Below are 18068 nucleotides of genomic sequence, written 5' to 3' on the forward strand. Positions count from 1 at the left end.
TCTATCTGAAAAACCTTGAACTGACCTTGAATTCCTATTTTGGGATCTTCTTTTATTTATTTATTTATTTATTTATTTATTGGCTGCATCATGTCTTAGTTGCGGCATGCGGGATCTTTCGTTGCGGCACGTGGACTCTTCGTTGTGCTGCAAGGGTTTCTCTCTGGTTGTGGCGCGTGGGCTTAGTTGCTCCACGGCATGTGGGAATCTTCCCCAACCACGGCTCGAACCGGTGTCCCCTGCATTGCAAGATGGATTCTTAACCACTGGACCACCAGGGAAGTCCCTTTGAGATCTTCTTCAGATCAAGAATGGCTCCCTCTCTAAGCCAGAAAGTACTTTGATCCTTTTATGGGCAAAAAGTCAGAATGTCAGGGCAAGATGCAGGTGTCTGTCAGAGTTTCACCCGTCCTTTTACCCATGTGCAAAGCCCAAATAATCACCTGACATCTGCTTAAAGGGGGAAGGTTTCCATTGTCCGCTGGGTCTTGGAGACCCACCTCCACCCCACCCACTGTCCTCTGCAGCTGCCCTTGTGTTCCTGGTGACCAGAGGGGAACAATGAGAGACGGCCCTGGGACTTACAGCTGAGATGTTGCTGAAGTGTCCCTCCCAGCAAAGTGGAAAGGGTGACCTGATTCTTAAAACCTTTCCGGGTAGAAGTTGCAGCCAATGATGATAAAATCTTTGCACTTCCCTCAGACTGGATTGTATTAAGCCTTGCTAATGAGGCAAAAATCCATCTTTTCTTAATAGGAGGTTGAAACTAATCCTTAAATAGATTGGAAACATACTTAGACCTAAATTTTTTTTGAATGGGCAATGCACTGATATCTTTCTAAAATTTTAAAAATTTAAAAAGTGTGCCAAAATTGTTTTCCTTATACCCCTGTCCCCAACCTCCCAATTCCCACCTGCCTCCATCCCCGCCCTACAAATGCATAACCATTATTATCCACTCAGAACCCCAGAGTTGGTATAAAGATTATTTTATACTGAAGACGTTTAAGATTCAACAGATGCAGAAAGAAGTCTTCCTAGAGCTTCCTTTATCTGACTAAAAGCATAAACTTCTGAGAAATGAGGGCCACCATAAATTTCCTTTTTGGGGCAGCTTCTACTTCCAGGAGAGAAACCAAGAATAAACCTTCCAAAACTCCCCTCTTGGGAGGGTTTCACGGCCATGAAGAAAATGGAAAGACCTGCATGAACAAACACTATCACAAACTTTCTCATCACCGGTTTGTTTTCCTAAAAACCCATTTGTCTTTCCTAAAGAAACCTATTTGTTCTCCTATAGAAGTCTCTTTTCTCCCCCTCCATTTCCCCTACTAAGTTAGGTATATAAGTAGATAAGGCCCAAATTCTAAAGACTACTTTGTTACTCATCATTGGGCACTCTTGCATGTATGAATAAATAAACTCTGCCTTTTCTCTTGCTACTCTGTCTTTTGTCACCTTAATTTGCAGGCCCCAATCACAAACCTAAGAAGGTGGAGGAAACTTTTCCTCCCTGGCACTTGCAAAGACTTTTGCGGGGTATATATAAATATAGCTACAAGTCGTTTTGTGGACATTTGTTTTTATTGCTCTCTGGGAAAGATCTGAGTGGATTTGCTGGGTCTTAGGGTAGGTGTATGTTTAATGTTAAAAGAAACTCCAGAATTTCTTCAAGTGGTTGTACAATTTTCAATTTCTGCCAGCAGGGTATGAGAGTTCCAGATGCCCTCCATTCTGTCAACACTTGGTATTGGAAGTCTTTAATTTTAGCCATTCTAGTGGGTGTTATGTGGTGTTTTGCATTTTCCGGATGACTAATGATGCTGAGCATCTTTTCATGTGGTTGTCGGCCATCTGTGTATCCTCTGTGAAGGGCCTACTCATGTCTTCTGGCCATTTTTTTTTCATTGAGTTGTTTGCCTTCCTACCAGTGAGGTGTACAGGTACTTTCTATATTCTAAATGCAAGTCTTTTTCCAGGTATATGTGTTGTGACTCTTTTCTCCCAGCCTGTGGTCTGTCTTTTCAGAAAAGGAAGCTTTAATCCTCTGAGCCTGACCATGCTCCCACCCTCCCCAAGTGCTGGCCTCCCTGCCCTTCCCACTCCGCTGGACTTACTTCAATCCTTTTCTTTCCTGCTGTGCAGATCAGCTTGCTCAGCGCCTGTCTCTAATCTTGCACAAAACCCTTTTGGGGCTCAATTGAAAAAAAAAAAAAAAAGGGTCAGCCTTCCTTAGAAAGAAGACATGTCTCCCTGCCCGCCCCCCCACCCAGCTCTCTCTTCCAGCCTACCCCTGTCTCATGCCCAGCCCCGCCCAGACCCTCTTCTTCTTCATTCCATTTACTCCTCGATTTCCCTGCCCTTGCTTCCTATCTATCTTGGACCAAAGATTAACCTTTGAGGGTAAAATCAGGCTTTTCCCCCAGTTGAGACTTTTATGCAAAGTGTTCTACCAGAAACCTCTCCAGGTCCAGGAGTGCCAGAAGAAACTCTCAGGGATGGGAAAGTAACTCCTGCCACACCAGGAACCCCACATTGCAGTTTTATGGGGTGAAAAGGATCCCCAGGAACAAATTGTACTTCTCCTGTAACATTCTCGCCTGTGTGGGCCTCCCGCCCAGGTGTGCCCCTCCTGCCAGATTCGATGATGAAAGTCCATGGAAGCGCTTATTAACCCTCACCTGCATCAGAGTCACTCACTTGTGTAGCTTTTTTTTTTTTTTTTTTTTTAAATGATTGTTGCTGTTGTTTTTATTTTATTTATTTATTTTTATTATTTATTTATTTTGGCTGTGTTGGGTCTTCGTTTCGTGCGAGGGCTTTCTCTAGTTGCGGCAAGTGGGGGCCACTCTTCATCGCGGTGCACGGGCCTTTCACTATCGCGGCCGCTCCCGTTGTGGAGCACAGGCTCCAGACGCGCAGGCTCAGCACCTGTGGCTCACGGGCCCAGTTGCTCCAGGGCATGTGGGATCTTCCCAGACCAGGGCTCGAACCCGTGTCCCCTGCATTGGCAGGCAGACTCTCAACCACTGCGCCACCAGGGAAGCCCACTTGTGTAGCTTTTAATCTCCCCTCCCACCTCCCAGAGCTTGGCTCTAACCTTTAGACAGACAGTGGTGGTTCTCAAAGTGTGGTCCCCAGAACAGCAGCGTCTGTACCACCTGGGAACCTGTTAGAAATGCGAACTTCTAACTACAGCAGTGGTCCTCACACTGCAGCGTGTGTCAGAGTCACTGGGAGGGCTTCTTAGAACAGTTACCACAGAGATTGGCAGGGCCAGCTCCAGAATCCAGGAGGTCAGAGTGGGCCTGAGAATTTGCACTTCTGACAAGTTCCTGCTTCAGGAACACGCTTTGAGTATCACTGTGCTAGAGAGTCTGATTCGGTTGCTCTGGGCTGGGGTGGGCCTGACATCCTACCTTTCAAAGCTCCCTGTGATTCCCATGTGCTTCGACGTGCAGCCGAAGTTGAGAAGTCCACAGGCTAGGGTGCAACACGGCTGAAGCTGCACAATTCCAGCAGAAAAAGTGTTTTATTGAACCTCTCTGGTGGCACAGTGGTTAAGAATCCTCCTGCCAATGCAGGGGACACGGGTTCGAGCCCTGGTCAGGGAAGATCCCACATGCCACAGAGTAACTAAGCCCGTGTGCCACAACTACTGAGCCCACACCACAACTACTGAAGCCCACGCACCTACAGCCCATGCTCCGCAACAAGAGAAGCCACCGCAATGAGAAGCCCGCGCACCACAACAAAGAGTAGCCCCCGCTCGCTTCAACTAGAGAAAGCCCGCATGCAGCAACAAAGACCCAATGCAGCAAAAATAAATAAATAAATAAATAAATAAATGAAGAAATGTGTATTAAAAAAAAAAGTGTTTTATTTATTTAAAAATTTTTTTACATTAAAGTATAGTTGATTGACAGAAAAGGTGTTTTAAATATAGGACCCTCCTAAAGCGTTTCTTCCTTTGTCTAATCTTTCCTTGCAGGCCAGCCCTGCGTGTCCAGTTTGCTCAGGGCCCTGTAAGTTTCCACTAAAGTCCAGCAGGGCCGTCTCCGAGGCTCTGAGCAGGCCTGGCTCCGGGGGTGCAGGGCTGCGCCGGCAGCACTCAGCCCCAGGTGCTTGGGAGCTGTTGGGGGACAACTCCAGGGAGTGAGTCCACTGAGAGCTCTGGGAGGGGCTGCAGCCCGCTTGGCTGGAAAGGGACACATCCCTTTTGGTGCTAGGTGAGCAGTAAGGATGGAGACTGTTGCTAAGGGCCTGGGGACTGTGACCGTGTTTGGGACTGTTCTGTTAAACTCCCAGGGGATGTGGTCATGGGATTTCATGGAAGCTTTTGATGTTCAGCCACGCTTCTGTCAAGTGTGGTCACCAAGACCTTTGATTGCTTTTACGCTTTTATTGAGGCATAGTCTACACACCGTAAAATGCACAAATCTTAGATGGACAGTTTGATGAATTTTTACCTGTGTCTACACCCGTGTGACCACCACCCAGATCAGCACAGAGGACATTCCATCATCCAGTGAGTCCCCTCAAGCCCTCTTCCCAATCGCCACCTCCCACCACCCCAGCAGGCGGCCGCTATTTTGACCCCAGCGCCATGGATGAGGTGTTTTTTTTTGTTTTTTTTTGTTATTAGGTTGTGCTGGGTCTTAGTTGCGGCTCGCGGGCTCCTTAGTTGTGGCATGTGAACTCTTAGTTGTGGAATGCATATGGGATCTAGTTCCCTGACCAGGGATCGAACCCAGGTCCCCTGCATTGGGAGCACAGAGTCTTAACCACTGCGCCACCAGGGAAGTCCCCCCGAGGAGTTTTGCCTGTCGAACTCCATATAAATTTAGTTATACGGGATGTGCTCATTTGTGTCTGGTTTCTTTTCCTTAACATTGTTTTTGAGATTCATCCATATTATCGCATATAAGAGCAATTCGGTCATTTCCCTTCGGTGCTGTACATGCTATTTCTCCATTCTTCCACTGATGGGCATTTGGGTTATGTTTAGGATCTGGCTATTCGCGGTTCAGCTGTGATGTGCATTTCTGGACATGGCCTTTGTGGTGCACGAGCGCCCTCCTTTCCTTTGGATTTATCCCCAGGAGTTGGAGTTTGGTTGTATGTTAAGTGTATGTTTAACTTTAATTATTATTATTTTTTTAAAAAAAAATGTATTTAGTTGCACCGGGTCTTAGTTGCGGCAGGCAGGCTCCTCAGTTACAGCATGTGAACTCTTAGTTGCGGTATGTGGGATTTAGTTCCCTGATCAGGGATCGAACCCGGGCCCCCTGCATTGGGAGCATGGAGTCTTATCCACTGCGCCACCAAGGAAGTCCCTGTTTAACTTTAACAGAAATTGCCCGACAGTTCTCTGCAGTGCTTGGACCGATCCACACTCCCACTGACAGTGCATGCTTCTCCCCAACCTCACCCTCCCTGGACATTTCCAGAGGTTTGGTTTTGGCCATTCTGGTGAGTGTGCAGTCGCAGCACTCGTAGTTTTAATTTGCATTTCCCTGTAACCATTGATGTTAAGCATCTTTTCATGTTTCCCAGCCATTCGGATATTCCCCTGTCCAAGTCGTTTGCGCATTGGGTATGGGTATCTGAGACCTTTTAATTAAGGTAAAAGTGTCGTGAAATAGTGCCTTACTTATGCCAGGAATTGAGAGGGGGCTCAAGTGGGCTTGTGAAGAGGAGGATGAGAGAGAAGGGCCCTTTTTAATGAGTCTGCCCCCGGCCCCGGAAGCTTACCGATCTGTCTCCCCAGCACCTAGAACAGGACCACGCACAAGACTGGAACCCAGTGAAATTCATCAAATAGGGGGACCATCCTTTGTTTTTTTTTGGAGGGTGGGCTGTTTTGGATCTTGCAATAAATGATATTCTCCATTCTCTACTCTTCCATCCCCGTGAAGCTAGGCCAGACCCTGTGTCCCCTCCAGTTCTGGACAGCGACCTATAAGCAGCCTTAGGCCACCAGATCTTTAATACAGCCCTGACTCAGACCTGTTGTTTGGCTTGCTTGGATCCCATGAAAAGCCTCCCCAGTAACTGGGGGTCCTCTGCAGTGCCCTGGGATTGCATCACTATCTATACTCCAATTTCTTCACGGTCAAGATTTGCATCCAATAGCCCAGGGCTCCCAGCACCTGGACCCCTAGATCCCCAGAAGAGACCTCAGAGACCACAGGCTGCCCTCCCCAGCCCAGGTCTTTGTGGAGCATTTGCTCGGCCCAGGGTGCTTTCCAGATTGGGGATGAGCTTTGGATGCGTTGTGTTCTTTTGTGTGCAGGGCTCAGATAAGCAGCCGCCAGCTCATTTCCTTCGCCACCTGGCTCCCATGCGGCCCAGTCCGTATTTGTGAACTGAATGGATAAATGAATGGTTTGGGATTTGATTCATCTCCCAATCAGGCAGGTGATCTTTCATTCCTGCCACCTTGGGCCAAAGGAAAAACCAGGAATGTCTTTTCATGTTTTACCAGAGACTCAAAAATTTTGACATCTTATTCTTGATGATTTCATAAAGTTCTAACCACCCTTGATTATTGAACACTCTCGTGTCAGCTAAGTGTCTGAAATAGTAAATCCTGTTTCTCCATTGGCTTCTTAATATAAAGGATGGGGGCTTCCCTCGTGGTGCAGTGGTTAAGAATCCACCTGCCAATGCAGGGGACAAGGGTACAAGCCCTGGTCCAGGAAGACCCCACATGCCGCAGAGCAACTGAGCCCGTGTGCCACAACTACTGAGCCTGCGCTCTAGAGCCCGCAAGCCACAACTACTGAAGCCCACGTGCCACAACTACTGAAGCCCTCGTGCCTAGAGCCTGTGCTCCACAACAAGAGAAGCCACCGCAATGAGAAGCCCATGCACTGCAATGAAGAGTAGCCCCCGCTCGCTGCAACTAGAGAAAGCCTGTGCACAGCAACGAAGACCCAATGCAGCCAAAAATAGATAAATAAATAAATAAATAAAATTAAAAAAAAAAAAAGGATGTGTCCAATTGGGAAAAAAACGATAAAAGGATTAAATGATCAGTGGTGCAGTTCTGGAATCCTCAGAATCAATCAATCAGTTATTTAAGTGACTAACTTTTTTTTAATATCAAGACCAAGCTTTATTAGGAAGTTACGTAATCATCACATCAGAATATCAAAGGCAGAAACCTATATGCCCATTTTGATAAATGGCTGGAAAATTCGTGCCATTTACTGATTTTAGATTTTTAGAAATTGAGTAGTAAGTAACATTTATTATGTGTCTTCTTGGTGTCAGGCATTGTGCTAGGCATGAGGTATATGATACTGGAGATTTCAGTCTGGCGATGGATGGATTCTCTGACTCAGGGTGTCCTCATGGAGTCTCATCCCTGATCCTATCCAGATATGGAATTTCTCCCACACTTGTGGATTCCCTGATCCCTCAGTGATGGCTGTTCCACCCCAGCCTCTGGCCAGTTTCCAGTGTCTGATTGTGCTAGGTTGTAATCCCATGTGTTGCCAGTAGGGGCCTCCCTTCTAACACCTGATGTTTCATGGCTGAAAATTTTGGCTTCTATTTGACAAATGAGAACAAGGTAAAAGCACACTCTGTGGGTTTGAAGTCTCATTTCTTTATTTTTTTAAAGTTAACTTGGAATGAAGAGTGACCGTGGGTAGTGAAGGGCATGTAAAATTTTTTGGACTAGTGCTGTTTGAGAGAACTTTTGGAAATTTGCTCTACAATCTGTCCTATGCGATTTCAGTAGCCACCAGCCACGTGAAACTGTTGAGTGCTTGACACGTGGCTGGTGTGACTGAGAAACTGAATTTTAAATGTTATTTAATTTTAATTAATTTATACATAAATAGCCACACATGCCCAAGGGTCACAGCTTTAGAATAATTTTTGTTTCTGTCATTTCAGCAAAGGAGAAACCAGAGAGGAAACGCAGGAAGAGCACAGTGGCCAGTTAAGGCTCCTGCTCTCCAGGTAAGGGTTCTGCTTCAGGTTAGTTTATTGTCAAGACGGTGGTGCCAGAGAGTTTTGGGAGTCAGTTCTGCCCTTGCCACTTAACAGCTGCTGTGGTTTGGGGCAAGCAAGTTCATCTCTCGCAGCCACAGTTCCTTCATCTGTAAATTGGGGCTAATAATAAATACCGACCTCAAGACTCTCGTGAGGAGCCGGTGAAGTGCAGCCTCGGGGCAGCGCCCGCAGACAGTTAAGTGCAGCCCCTGCAGGCAACGATGACGGTGTGGCGGCGACAGACACCCAGCTCTGAGCTGGTCTCCCTGCTCAGTGTCGCTAAAGGGGCTGCATCAGTCCAAGGTCAAGAACGTCAAGTGACTGGGTTAGCCAGGGGTCTCCTAGGAGTCAGGCAGCTGTGTCAACTTCATTCTCTGGAGGTCAAATCAAAGGGGAGACCAGGGGGCTCCTGGGGTGTTCACCCCCACCTGTGCTTTCTGGACGGTTAACCCCTACAGGGCCTCTGCCCTCCCCCTTCCTCTCATCCTGGGCCAGCAGACTGGCGGCCTCTGCCTGTCTGGGTCATGTTAACCATCTTTTACGAGAGGGCTTTTTGGGTCATACTGATGGGGGTCCTCCCCAGATGCAGCCACCCCATCCTGAGTCCTGAGTGCTCGGGGCCCTAACACACGTGTATGTGTGTGAGATGGTGGGGATTTCCTTTAAAGCAGTGTGGCTCGCAAATCAAGAAAGCTGGTTTAATATGCAGATTCTGAGTCAGGAGATCTGGGGGGCCTGGGAGTCTGCAGTTCTAACAGGCTCTCAGGTGGTGCCACCTCGCTGATCCCAGCGCCACACACAATAGGGAGATTCTCATCAGTGGTTCCCAAAGTCATGTCCTGAGGGGCAGCAGGCGCGTCCCCTGACAAGTGACTTGTTAGGAATGCAGGTTCTCGGGCCCCATCCAGACCGACTGAATCAGAAACCCCGGGGTGGAACCCAGCAATCTGCGCTTTATCAGGCCTCACTGGAGACTCGGATGCAGCTCAAGTTTGGGAACCGCCGTCCTCAGTCGCTGGTTCTCAAACGTGGCTGCCCTTTGGAATCACCTGTTTCCAGTTGATTGTTTTTCTTTATTTTTTGATTTGTTTTCGATTGTTTCTTTTATTTTTATATTTAGAAATCAGCATGATGGCGGTATAATTTCCTGGGGAGTTTAAAAAAGTCAGTTGCTTGGGCCCCAACCCCGGAGATTCTGGTTTGATTGTTCTGGAATGCAGCCGGCGGGGCGGGGGTGTTAATTGTTGTCTTTCTGGGTGGGATGTAGGGTCGATTTTTTAAAGTCTTGGCTACTCAGTAGAATTACCTAGAGAGCTTTCCAAGCACAGGTGCTTGGGTTCCCCCACCAGAGATTCTAATCTAGGGTGTTTCCTCAGCGTGGAGTTTTTAGGGCTCCCGAGGGTGAGAACCGCTGCTGTGATGGAGAGAATCCAGGATCCCCCGTGGAGGGGAATTCCTGCTTTGCAGCAGGGTAAGGAAAGGCCTCTTTATCTTCATTAGCAAAAGGGATCCTGAGATAGTCCCAGATGGAAATCCTGACAGTCAGCGGGGAATTGTGGGTGAGAGAGGGATGAGCCCCCAGACAGGAGGAAGAGGTTCTCGTCAGAGAACTAAAGGCACAGACACGGAAAGGACAGCCCCAGGGGCCGACGGGCCTGCGGTGCCTGAGGTTTGTGGGATTTTTTTCCCTTTTAATTTCAACATAATTTCAGTCTTATAGAAAAATCACAAGAATAGAACAAAGAACTTGTTTTTTACTCTTCGCCCACATTGTGTGTGTGTGTTGGTTTTGTTTTTTCTGAGTCATATAAGAATAAGTTGCAGATAGGATACCCTTTACCTCCCAAAGCTTCAGTTGTATAATTCCAAAAAATACAAAAGCCATTCTCTTCTAGAACTACAGTGCGTTTACCGCACTCAGGAAACTTCTATCAATCCAGTGATGTAATATCAGGCCTGATCCAGATTCAGATTTCACCAATTGTCCCAATACCTTCCTTTTAAACAAAAGGATATCCAAGATCACGAGATCACAGGTTGCCTGTGGTCGTGTCTCCTCCAGTCTGGAGCCATTCCTCAGGCTTTCTTTGTCTTTCACAACACTGACAGTTTTTTTTGTTTTTTTTAAAGATATATATATTTTTTAATGCTTTTCTTTTTTAAAAAATTTATTTATTTTATTTATTTATTTTTGGCTGCATTGGGTCTTCGTTGCTGTGCACGGGTTTTCTCTAGTTGAGGTGAGCGGGAGCTACTCTTCGTTGCAGTGCGCGGTCTTCTCCTTGCAGTGGCTTCTCTCGTTGCGGAGCACGGCCTCTAGGTGCGCGGGCTTCAGTAGTTGTGGCACGTGGGCTCAGTAGTTGTGGCTCGTGGGCTCTAGAGCGCAGGCTCAGTAGTTGTGGCGCACGGGCTTAGTTGCTCCGTGACATGTGGGAATCTTCCCCGACCAGGGCTCGAACCCGTGTCCCCTTCATTGGCAGGCAGATTCTTAACCACTGCGCCACCAGGGAAGTCCTGTTTTTTTTTAAATCAACAACTCTTGTTAGATTTGTGAAAGAAGTGAGGCCACAGGGCAAACTGCTGCCCCCGCATCGGAGGCACCGACAGGTACGCACAGGGAATCACAGCTCCAGCAGCAGAAAGCTGCACAGGAACCAGGGCTGGGGAAGGGAACCGGAACGGAAATTGACAAATTGCCGGGGGCTCAGTGTAGACCAGGCTGAGAGCTGAAACTCCAGAGGGGACCCAGTGCAAAAGGAGTCCTCACCTGTTTGTGAATTACCTCCAGAAACTCAATCTGCTCTCACAGGTGAATACTGGGGGAAAACTCCCCTTGTGCTTCCAGCTGGGGAGGAGGAAAGGAGCCATTGTCAACACTGACAGTTTTGAAGAGTGAGAGCCGGTTATGTTATAGACTGTCCCTCAGTTTGGGTCTGTCTGATGTTTCCTCCTATATTAGGGACGGGATGGCACGTTCTTCTCAGTGCCTCGTATCAGGAGAACGTGAGGGTAGTTTCTTGGTTTGGGAGACTGTAAAGCAAATTTGGGTTGTAGATATTCCCAGTGAGAAGGAAAATCAAGACACATAGAGGGAGGCTGGTGTGGTTTGCACAAGCATCTGTGATTAGCTCACATGTTCAAAGGACGGAGCAAAGGTCCAAAGGCAGAGGACTCAAACCAGAGAGGCAGGAAATAGAATAATGGCTGAAAAACTGACACTCAGAATGAGCTGAGGCTACGAAAAGTGCGGAGGCAACCAGGGCTTTTAGGTGGCTTGCTTAAGAAACACAATTGGTTTTTCTGTCAATAAAAAAATAGAATGTGTTTATTGTGGAAAATCCAGGAAGCATAGAGAAGAAAAGAGCCACTCCCTCAGTCCTACAACCAGCTGGACCACTGCTGGTATTTTAGCACATTTTCTCCCAGCCTCCAGAAAGGGTGTCTAAAGCCGTGCTTGGAGCCTGAAATGAGTGAGATAAAGAAGGGCGAAGTCTGTCTGCCGGAGGAGGCGATGTCACGCTGGTGGAGGTTGGTGAGAGAGGCTGCCTGTGTGTCCACCTCTCTCAGCGGGGACATCTGTGAGCTGGGAGGGGGGGCGGAGTCCAGGAGGAGGTGGAGTGTGCATTTGGGACCCAGAGCTACTGCCTCGGTCTTTGCAAAACTCAGAGGCTGGCTCCAAAAGTTTGGGGCTGGGCAAATATTTCACTGATTTGTAAAAATAAAAGCGGGGAGGCAGGGTGTGTGATGGTGGGGGTGGTCCTAACTCGAGACTGAGCTCTGTGCACTTAAATTCAGACTGGGGAGGCCCCGGGGGCGGGGGGGGAGCAGGCAGGGAGGTTTTGTCACCCAAAATAGCCTTCGCAACCTCCGTCCAGGTGGGTATTGCTTATTCCTGTTTACAGACAAGGAAACTGAGACTCAAAGGTAGGTGATGTGTCAGACCCCATAAGTGCCCCACCCAGGTCCTTGCTCACCCAGAGGTCACCCCCAAGAGTCCCATATGTGCTGATGGCTTCCTGCATCTCTGTACAGGGTGTTCTCTGGCCCTTAGCGTGGGGGGGGGAGTTAACACCCCAAGAGTGACCCTCAACAAGGGAGTTAATGGTGAATACCCCAACTTGTTTGCTCCTTGCTGAGACAATTTTTTTTAATTGTGGTAAAAAACACATTATGTAAGGTTTACCATCTTAACCATTTTTAAGTTTCCAGTGTTACCTGCATGCACCTTGTTGTGCAACAGATTTCTAGAACTTTTGATCTTGCAAAACTGAAACCCTATACCGGTTGAACAGCTCCTATTCCCCTCCCCCAGCCCCTGGTAACCACCATTCTACTTTTCTGTTTCTATGAATTTGACTACTTTAAATATTGCACATAAGCAGAATCATGCAGCGTTGGTCCTTCTGTGACTGGCTTATTTCATTTAGCATGAAGTCCTCAAGATGCATCCATGTTGCAGCATATGACAGAATTTCCTTATTTTTTAGGCTGAAAAATATTCCACCGTAGGTATGTACGACATCTGGTTTATCCATTCATCCACTGATGGACACTTGGGTTGCTTCCACCTCTTGGTTATTGTGAATAATGCTGCTATGAACATGGGTGTGCAAATATCTCTTTGAGATCCTGTTTTCAGTTATTTTGGATATATACTGAGGAGTGGGATTTCTGGGTCACACAGTAATTTTAAGTTTTTGAGGAAACTTCATAGTGTTGTCCACAATGGCTGCACCATTTCATTGATGAGACAATTGTAGGTCCCTGGAGGGACTGGTCACTGTGGTAACCCACTCATAAACGCTATCCTTTTATTGGCTGCCTTCTCTTCCCTGTCTCACCTCCCCACTCTCCTACCTGGCTTTCCTGGAATCCAGATAAACTACATGCACCAGGTCTTTGTTGCAGGGTCTGCTTCCGGCTGGACCCTCAACTAAGGCCTGTCACTTGCCTCAGGTTACACAGTTAATAAGTGGCTCATTTGAGTATCTATTGGTATATAATAAGCCACCCCAGGACTCAGTGGCTTAAGACAACAATTTATTGTCACTTGTGGTTCTGCGCGTTAACTGGGCTCGCTGGGTGGTCTTTACTTGGGGTCCACTGTGGTTGCAGTCAGATGTTGGTGGGGCATGAGGCCTCTGAAGGCTTGGCTGGGCTGGACGTCCATGGAGGCTTCTCACTCTGGCCGTCTGGAAGCTCAGCGGGGGCTGTCGGCCAAGTGGTCTGTCTGTGTGGTGGGCTTCCTCACAGCCGGGTGGCTGGCTTCAGAAAGGAGCATCCCAAGAAAGAACATTCCAAGAGGCAGGAATGGGAAACTGCCAGCACAGTTTAGGGCTTTGCCCGGAGATGCCACAGTGTCTTTTCCACCACATTCTATGGGAGAACGCACAATAGACTCGTCCAGATTGAAGGGGTGGAGAAATGGACTCCACCTCTTTAATTTTATTTATTTATTTATTTATTTTTGGCTGTGTTGGGTCTTCGTTTCTGTGCGAGGGCTTTCTCTAGTTGCGGCAAGCGGGGGCCACTCTTCATCGCGGTACGCGGGCCTCTCACTATCGTGGCCTCTCTTGTTGCGGAGCACAGGCTCCGGATGCGCAGGCTCAGTAGTTGTGGCTCACGGGCCCAGTTGCTCCGTGGCATGTGGGATCCTCCCAGACCAGGGCTCGAACCCGTGTCCCCTGCATTAGCAGGCAGGTTCTCAACCACTGAGCCACCAGGGAAGCGGACTCCACCTCTTGATGGGAGCGGGGGTCAAGTCCACACTGCAGAAGAGCATTGGGATGGGAGAGATTTTTGTGGTCATCTTTGGAAAGTACAGTTGGTCACAATGATGGGTCAAACCCGGACAGTCCAAATAGAGATTGTGATCTCAACCTCTAAGCTGCCTCCACTTAAGAAATAACGTTCTAGGGTTTCCCGATGTTTCTAGGGGGCTGGAGAACCAGCAATAATGGCAAACTTGAGAAATGCTGTTTTTGTTTATTATGACCCCATTTTCATGTCCAGACTGATGTGGCCTGGGGAAGCAGAGTTCTTAAGTGGATTGATAAAAGTAGAGACAGTAACCTTGATGTTAACTTTTGGAAAATGATAGAGCAGAGCATGACATAGTTTATTTGTAAACATTAGGAAAGAATGCAGTGATCAGGAAGTGGGAAATCTTGGTGTGGGTGAGCTGAATAATGCATCCCCCCCAAGCCCCCCAGAGATATCAGGTCCTAATCCCTGGAACCTGTTGATGTTATAAGGAAGAAGGGTCTTGGCAGATGTGACAAAGGATCTTAAGACAGATTATCCTGGATTATCCAGCTGGACCCTGAATGCCATTATGTGTGTCCTTATAAGAGACAGGCAGAGGGAGACCTGCACACGGAGAGGAGAAAGTGAAGTGAAGACAGAGCAGAGGAAGATTTGAAGATGCTGGACTTGAAAGTTGGGGTGATGCAGCCACAAGCCAAGGAATGCCAGCGGCCACCAGAGCTAGAAGATACAAGGAACCAATTCCTCCCTAGAGCCCCCCAGAGGGAGCACAGCCCTGCCCACTCCTTGATTTCCATCCAGTGATACAGATTTCAGACTTCTGACCTCCAGACCTGTGAGAGGATATATTTCTATTGTTTTAAGCCAATAGATTTGTGGTAATTTGTTACAGCGGTTGTGGGGAAACTAATACACAAGCTAAGATAACTTTCTTTGTAGACAGTGCTGGTGAATAGAGTGAATGAATAAACTGTATCCAGGCAGCATTTGAATAATGGGTTGGAAAACTCATTGATAATGAGAGCATTTCCAGGGCATTTATGGCAGGTTGCACAACTCTCTGCAAAGTGTTTGTCGTCAAGGGGCCTCTGGCCCCAGGCAGTAGTGGAGTCTGTAGTGGAGGGCCGAAGGGCTCTGCGGTTAGCTCTGCCCAGGTCACTAATTCAGTCAACTTTCCAGATGCAGATGGTGAGAAACTATGGCATCAGATATGAAGGTGACGGCAATGTTGGGGGCAAGAGTGAAAGTGATCACTGAGCTGAGATGAGTTATTTCGATAGCTTGGAACTTTAGAATGAAGCTAAGATAAAACTGACGAGAGAGAGAAGGTTAGATTTTAAAGAGAAATCCATTGCCCAAGTGCAGAACTGGTTGAGGGGGTCAGGCCAGGCTGTAGTTTCTGTGAAAAGGAGCTCGGGGCTCTAGTCAAGAAAGCTGTATAATTTTTTAGAAGAAGAACACGATTTGGGGTGCTTTGTGGGAGGGCAGTGTCCAGTTCATGGTTGTGGGGGGGGTCCTAGGTACTGACTGGTGGTTGGAGCACATTGGATAACTTGCATTTTTAACACCTCCTTCCTTTTTTTACAACGAGGGGCAGGACAGTAAGGAATCAGGAAACCACGTGTGCTGGATCACGGACCATGTCCATTCTCTGCCCTTCACCACTCTGCTCTTTGCCCCTGCAGGCTTCAGACTTTATCACCCAGAATATCAGGCTCCCTAATGCCATGTTATGTGTAACAATACTTAGTGGCCTAAAGCAACAACAGTCATTTACTGTCTCACAGTTTCTGTGGGTCTGGAATCTGGGAGTGGCTTAGCAGGGCGGTCCTGGCTCAGGGTCTCCCATGAGGTTGCCGTCAAGATGCAAGATCTACACTCACCCGAAGGGTTGACTGGGGTGGCAGACTGGCTTCCAAGACAGCCACTCACATGGATGCAGTGCTCATGCTGGCCGTTAGCAGGAGGCCTCAGTTCTTGACCCCACGGACCTCTCCACGGGGCTGCTTGAGTGCCCTCACCCCGTGGCAGAGGCGTGATCCCGGGGAGAGCAAGGTGGAAGCCACGATGTCTGTTATGACCTAGTCACATCCTGCCCTTCCACAACAGATTGCTCGGGTCAGCCCTCTGAAATGTGGGAAGGGACTGATTGCCGGGAGGTGGGGGTCCATCTGAAAGGCTGGTTGCCATGGGAACAGGGACGGGATGCCATGTGGCTGGAAGGTGATCGGGAGAGGCTGGAGCTGGAGGGTGTGATGAAACCGTCCCCCACTCAGGCTGGCCGAGTTCCGGCCAAGCTCCGGGATGGAGGTCTCCGCTCTGCATCCTGTCAGTGGCACTTCTGCACGTGCTGGGAGGGAGTGGACGCCTCCTCTGAGCCCTGCCAGAACATGTTACACTGTCCACAGAGCAGGGCTCCGGTGGAGGGTGACGCATCGTGGAGACAAGGGCTGTGGAGCTGCTGGCAGGAGACAAAGGCCTCCATTGAGGGAATATGACATCGGGGACCAGCCTGTCCACGGCCACCACGATTGTCAGGAAACAGGCATTTCAAGAGGGCGCAGGAGGTGTTGCTGAGACTCAGTCGTCAACACGCCACCATGGCCGCACACCCTCCCCACTCTGAAAAGGTCAGTTGTTCAAAACGGCTCTTTAAATACACAGTGTTTTCTGAGCTTCCTGCAGTTTGTTCCGCCTGGTTCGGGATGGCGCTTTCTGTATCCACCTTCCAAGTTTGTGAAGCACGATTACCCGTTAGCACGAGGTGAGAAGAGATGAAGAACCAGGAGAGGGTTTGCACGTGGCCGTTTGGGACGGCTGGAGGGCACGTGGAGGTTCTGTCTGTGTCCGTGACTTCCAGCTGAGGTCAGGTATCCAGCAGAGTGCTGGCAGATGCGCTGTCCTGGGTGCAGCAGCGAGGACAGTGGACTCAGCCGCATGTCTGCTGGCTGGGGCTCTGTGGGTGCCTTGGGCCTTGGCATTGAGCAGAGCCCCCAGCTGCATGAGGGTCTATCCTTAATGCTGTCATGTGTTACACTATTACCAGTGAAGTACACCTTTGCAGTGACCTCTCGTACCTGGGGAGCTACGAGCACAGGAAAAAAATCCCATCATAAGGACTTTCCGTGGGAAAGTTCACTGGCTCCTGGATCTCCCAAGGCAGGGGGCTCCTGTGGTAGGCCTGAGTGTTCCTGATGGGAGCATCAAGAAAGAACATCTCTGGGAAAGACTGTGCTGGTCGGATGCTTAAAGATCACAGGTCAAGGTGGAAGGCCGCCTGAAATATTCACGAGAGGTGTCGGGGAGGACAGGCTGGTATTTTGATCAGCACTCAGCCACTAAATGAACGGGGTGAGCTTTGCAAGTTAGTTTGCGCCTCATGGAATGGCTGGCTGGCTTCCTGGCCTTCCAGCATCTGCCCCCTCTTTTCTCGGCCTCTAATTTCCTTCTGGGAAACTATCTGCCCTTTCCCCACTCGGGTGCCGTCAGGGAGGTCGCTGGAGGGGACATTGTCGGGAAGTATGTGTAACTCCAAGCCAGCCCTTGCGTGCGCCCTGGTTTGATTTACCTGAACGTCTGGGGTCCTGAACAGCTCTGAATCAGCTGAATTGTCCATAAATTGAACCATATTTTAACTGCAGGGGGAAGTTTGTTAGTTTAAAGGTAACGAGTTGAAAATGTTTGTAAAATCAAAACCATTATTTAGTTGTGCAAATGACTACTCCCTGTTCAATAAATTCATAATTTCTAATTGGACTGCACACTTTCAAAGGCTTTGTGAGAGTATATCTTTCAGCGCTCCTCCTCCCTGCTCCCCGCCCAGGTCCCCCTGGTCCCTCTCCACTCTGACCTGGGTCCTGGGATTCTGGACGCTTAAGCCACGATGTCTTGTTTGCAGCTGGGTCCATCCAGTGGCATGATGTCTGGGAGGCAGGAGGAAAGTGAGGTCTGGGTATTTACCCCCCCAGCTCCTTCCTTTCTGGGTCTGCACAGGTCGGGTGCCTCCCTCTCCTAAAGGCCCCACCCAGCTCCTGCCTAGGGCCCTCTCCACGCGGTCATTCTCTCTGGGTTCTGGTGATCACTCGTCAGCTCTGGGAAGGGCCCCTCGATGTTGCTGAGCCCAGGATTCTGCACAGCCCCGCGCTCGTTTCCTAAATCCTGCTGCTCCTTTGTGAATCATCTCTCTACTGAACTCCCCTCAAATCACCCAGTTTGAGTGCCCTCTGTGCCCCCAGGGACTGTGCCTGACCCGATATTCAAAACTTTATTTTGTACAATATTTTAAAAAGCTCTGT

The 18068-nt window shown here is 48.7% G+C and overlaps 2 long non-coding RNA genes across 3 annotated transcripts in view; one reads left to right on the top strand and one right to left on the bottom strand.

Moving 5' to 3' along the window:
- The window catches only part of LOC309645568, a 28245-nt gene extending 11853 nt beyond the window's left edge, over nt 1-16392 (top strand). The window contains exons 2-3 of one of the 2 annotated variants that reach the window (XR_014254961.1): nt 3462-7974; nt 14359-16392. This is a non-coding gene — a long non-coding RNA (uncharacterized lncRNA). The remainder of the gene's footprint in view (nt 1-3461; nt 7975-14358) is intronic. The other variant, XR_014254962.1, reaches the window with a different exon arrangement.
- Nucleotides 12640-13999, bottom strand: LOC309645569. Its single transcript, XR_014254963.1, has 2 exons — nt 13746-13999; nt 12640-13442 (listed from the first exon to the last, which is right to left on the bottom strand). It is a non-coding gene; the product is annotated as an uncharacterized lncRNA (long non-coding RNA).
- Nucleotides 16393-18068: the final 1676 nt, after the last annotated feature.

The sequence above is a fragment of the Balaenoptera physalus genome (genome assembly GCF_965194825.1).
Source record: "Balaenoptera physalus genome assembly, chromosome: 16".
Lineage (NCBI taxonomy): Eukaryota > Metazoa > Chordata > Mammalia > Artiodactyla > Balaenopteridae > Balaenoptera > Balaenoptera physalus.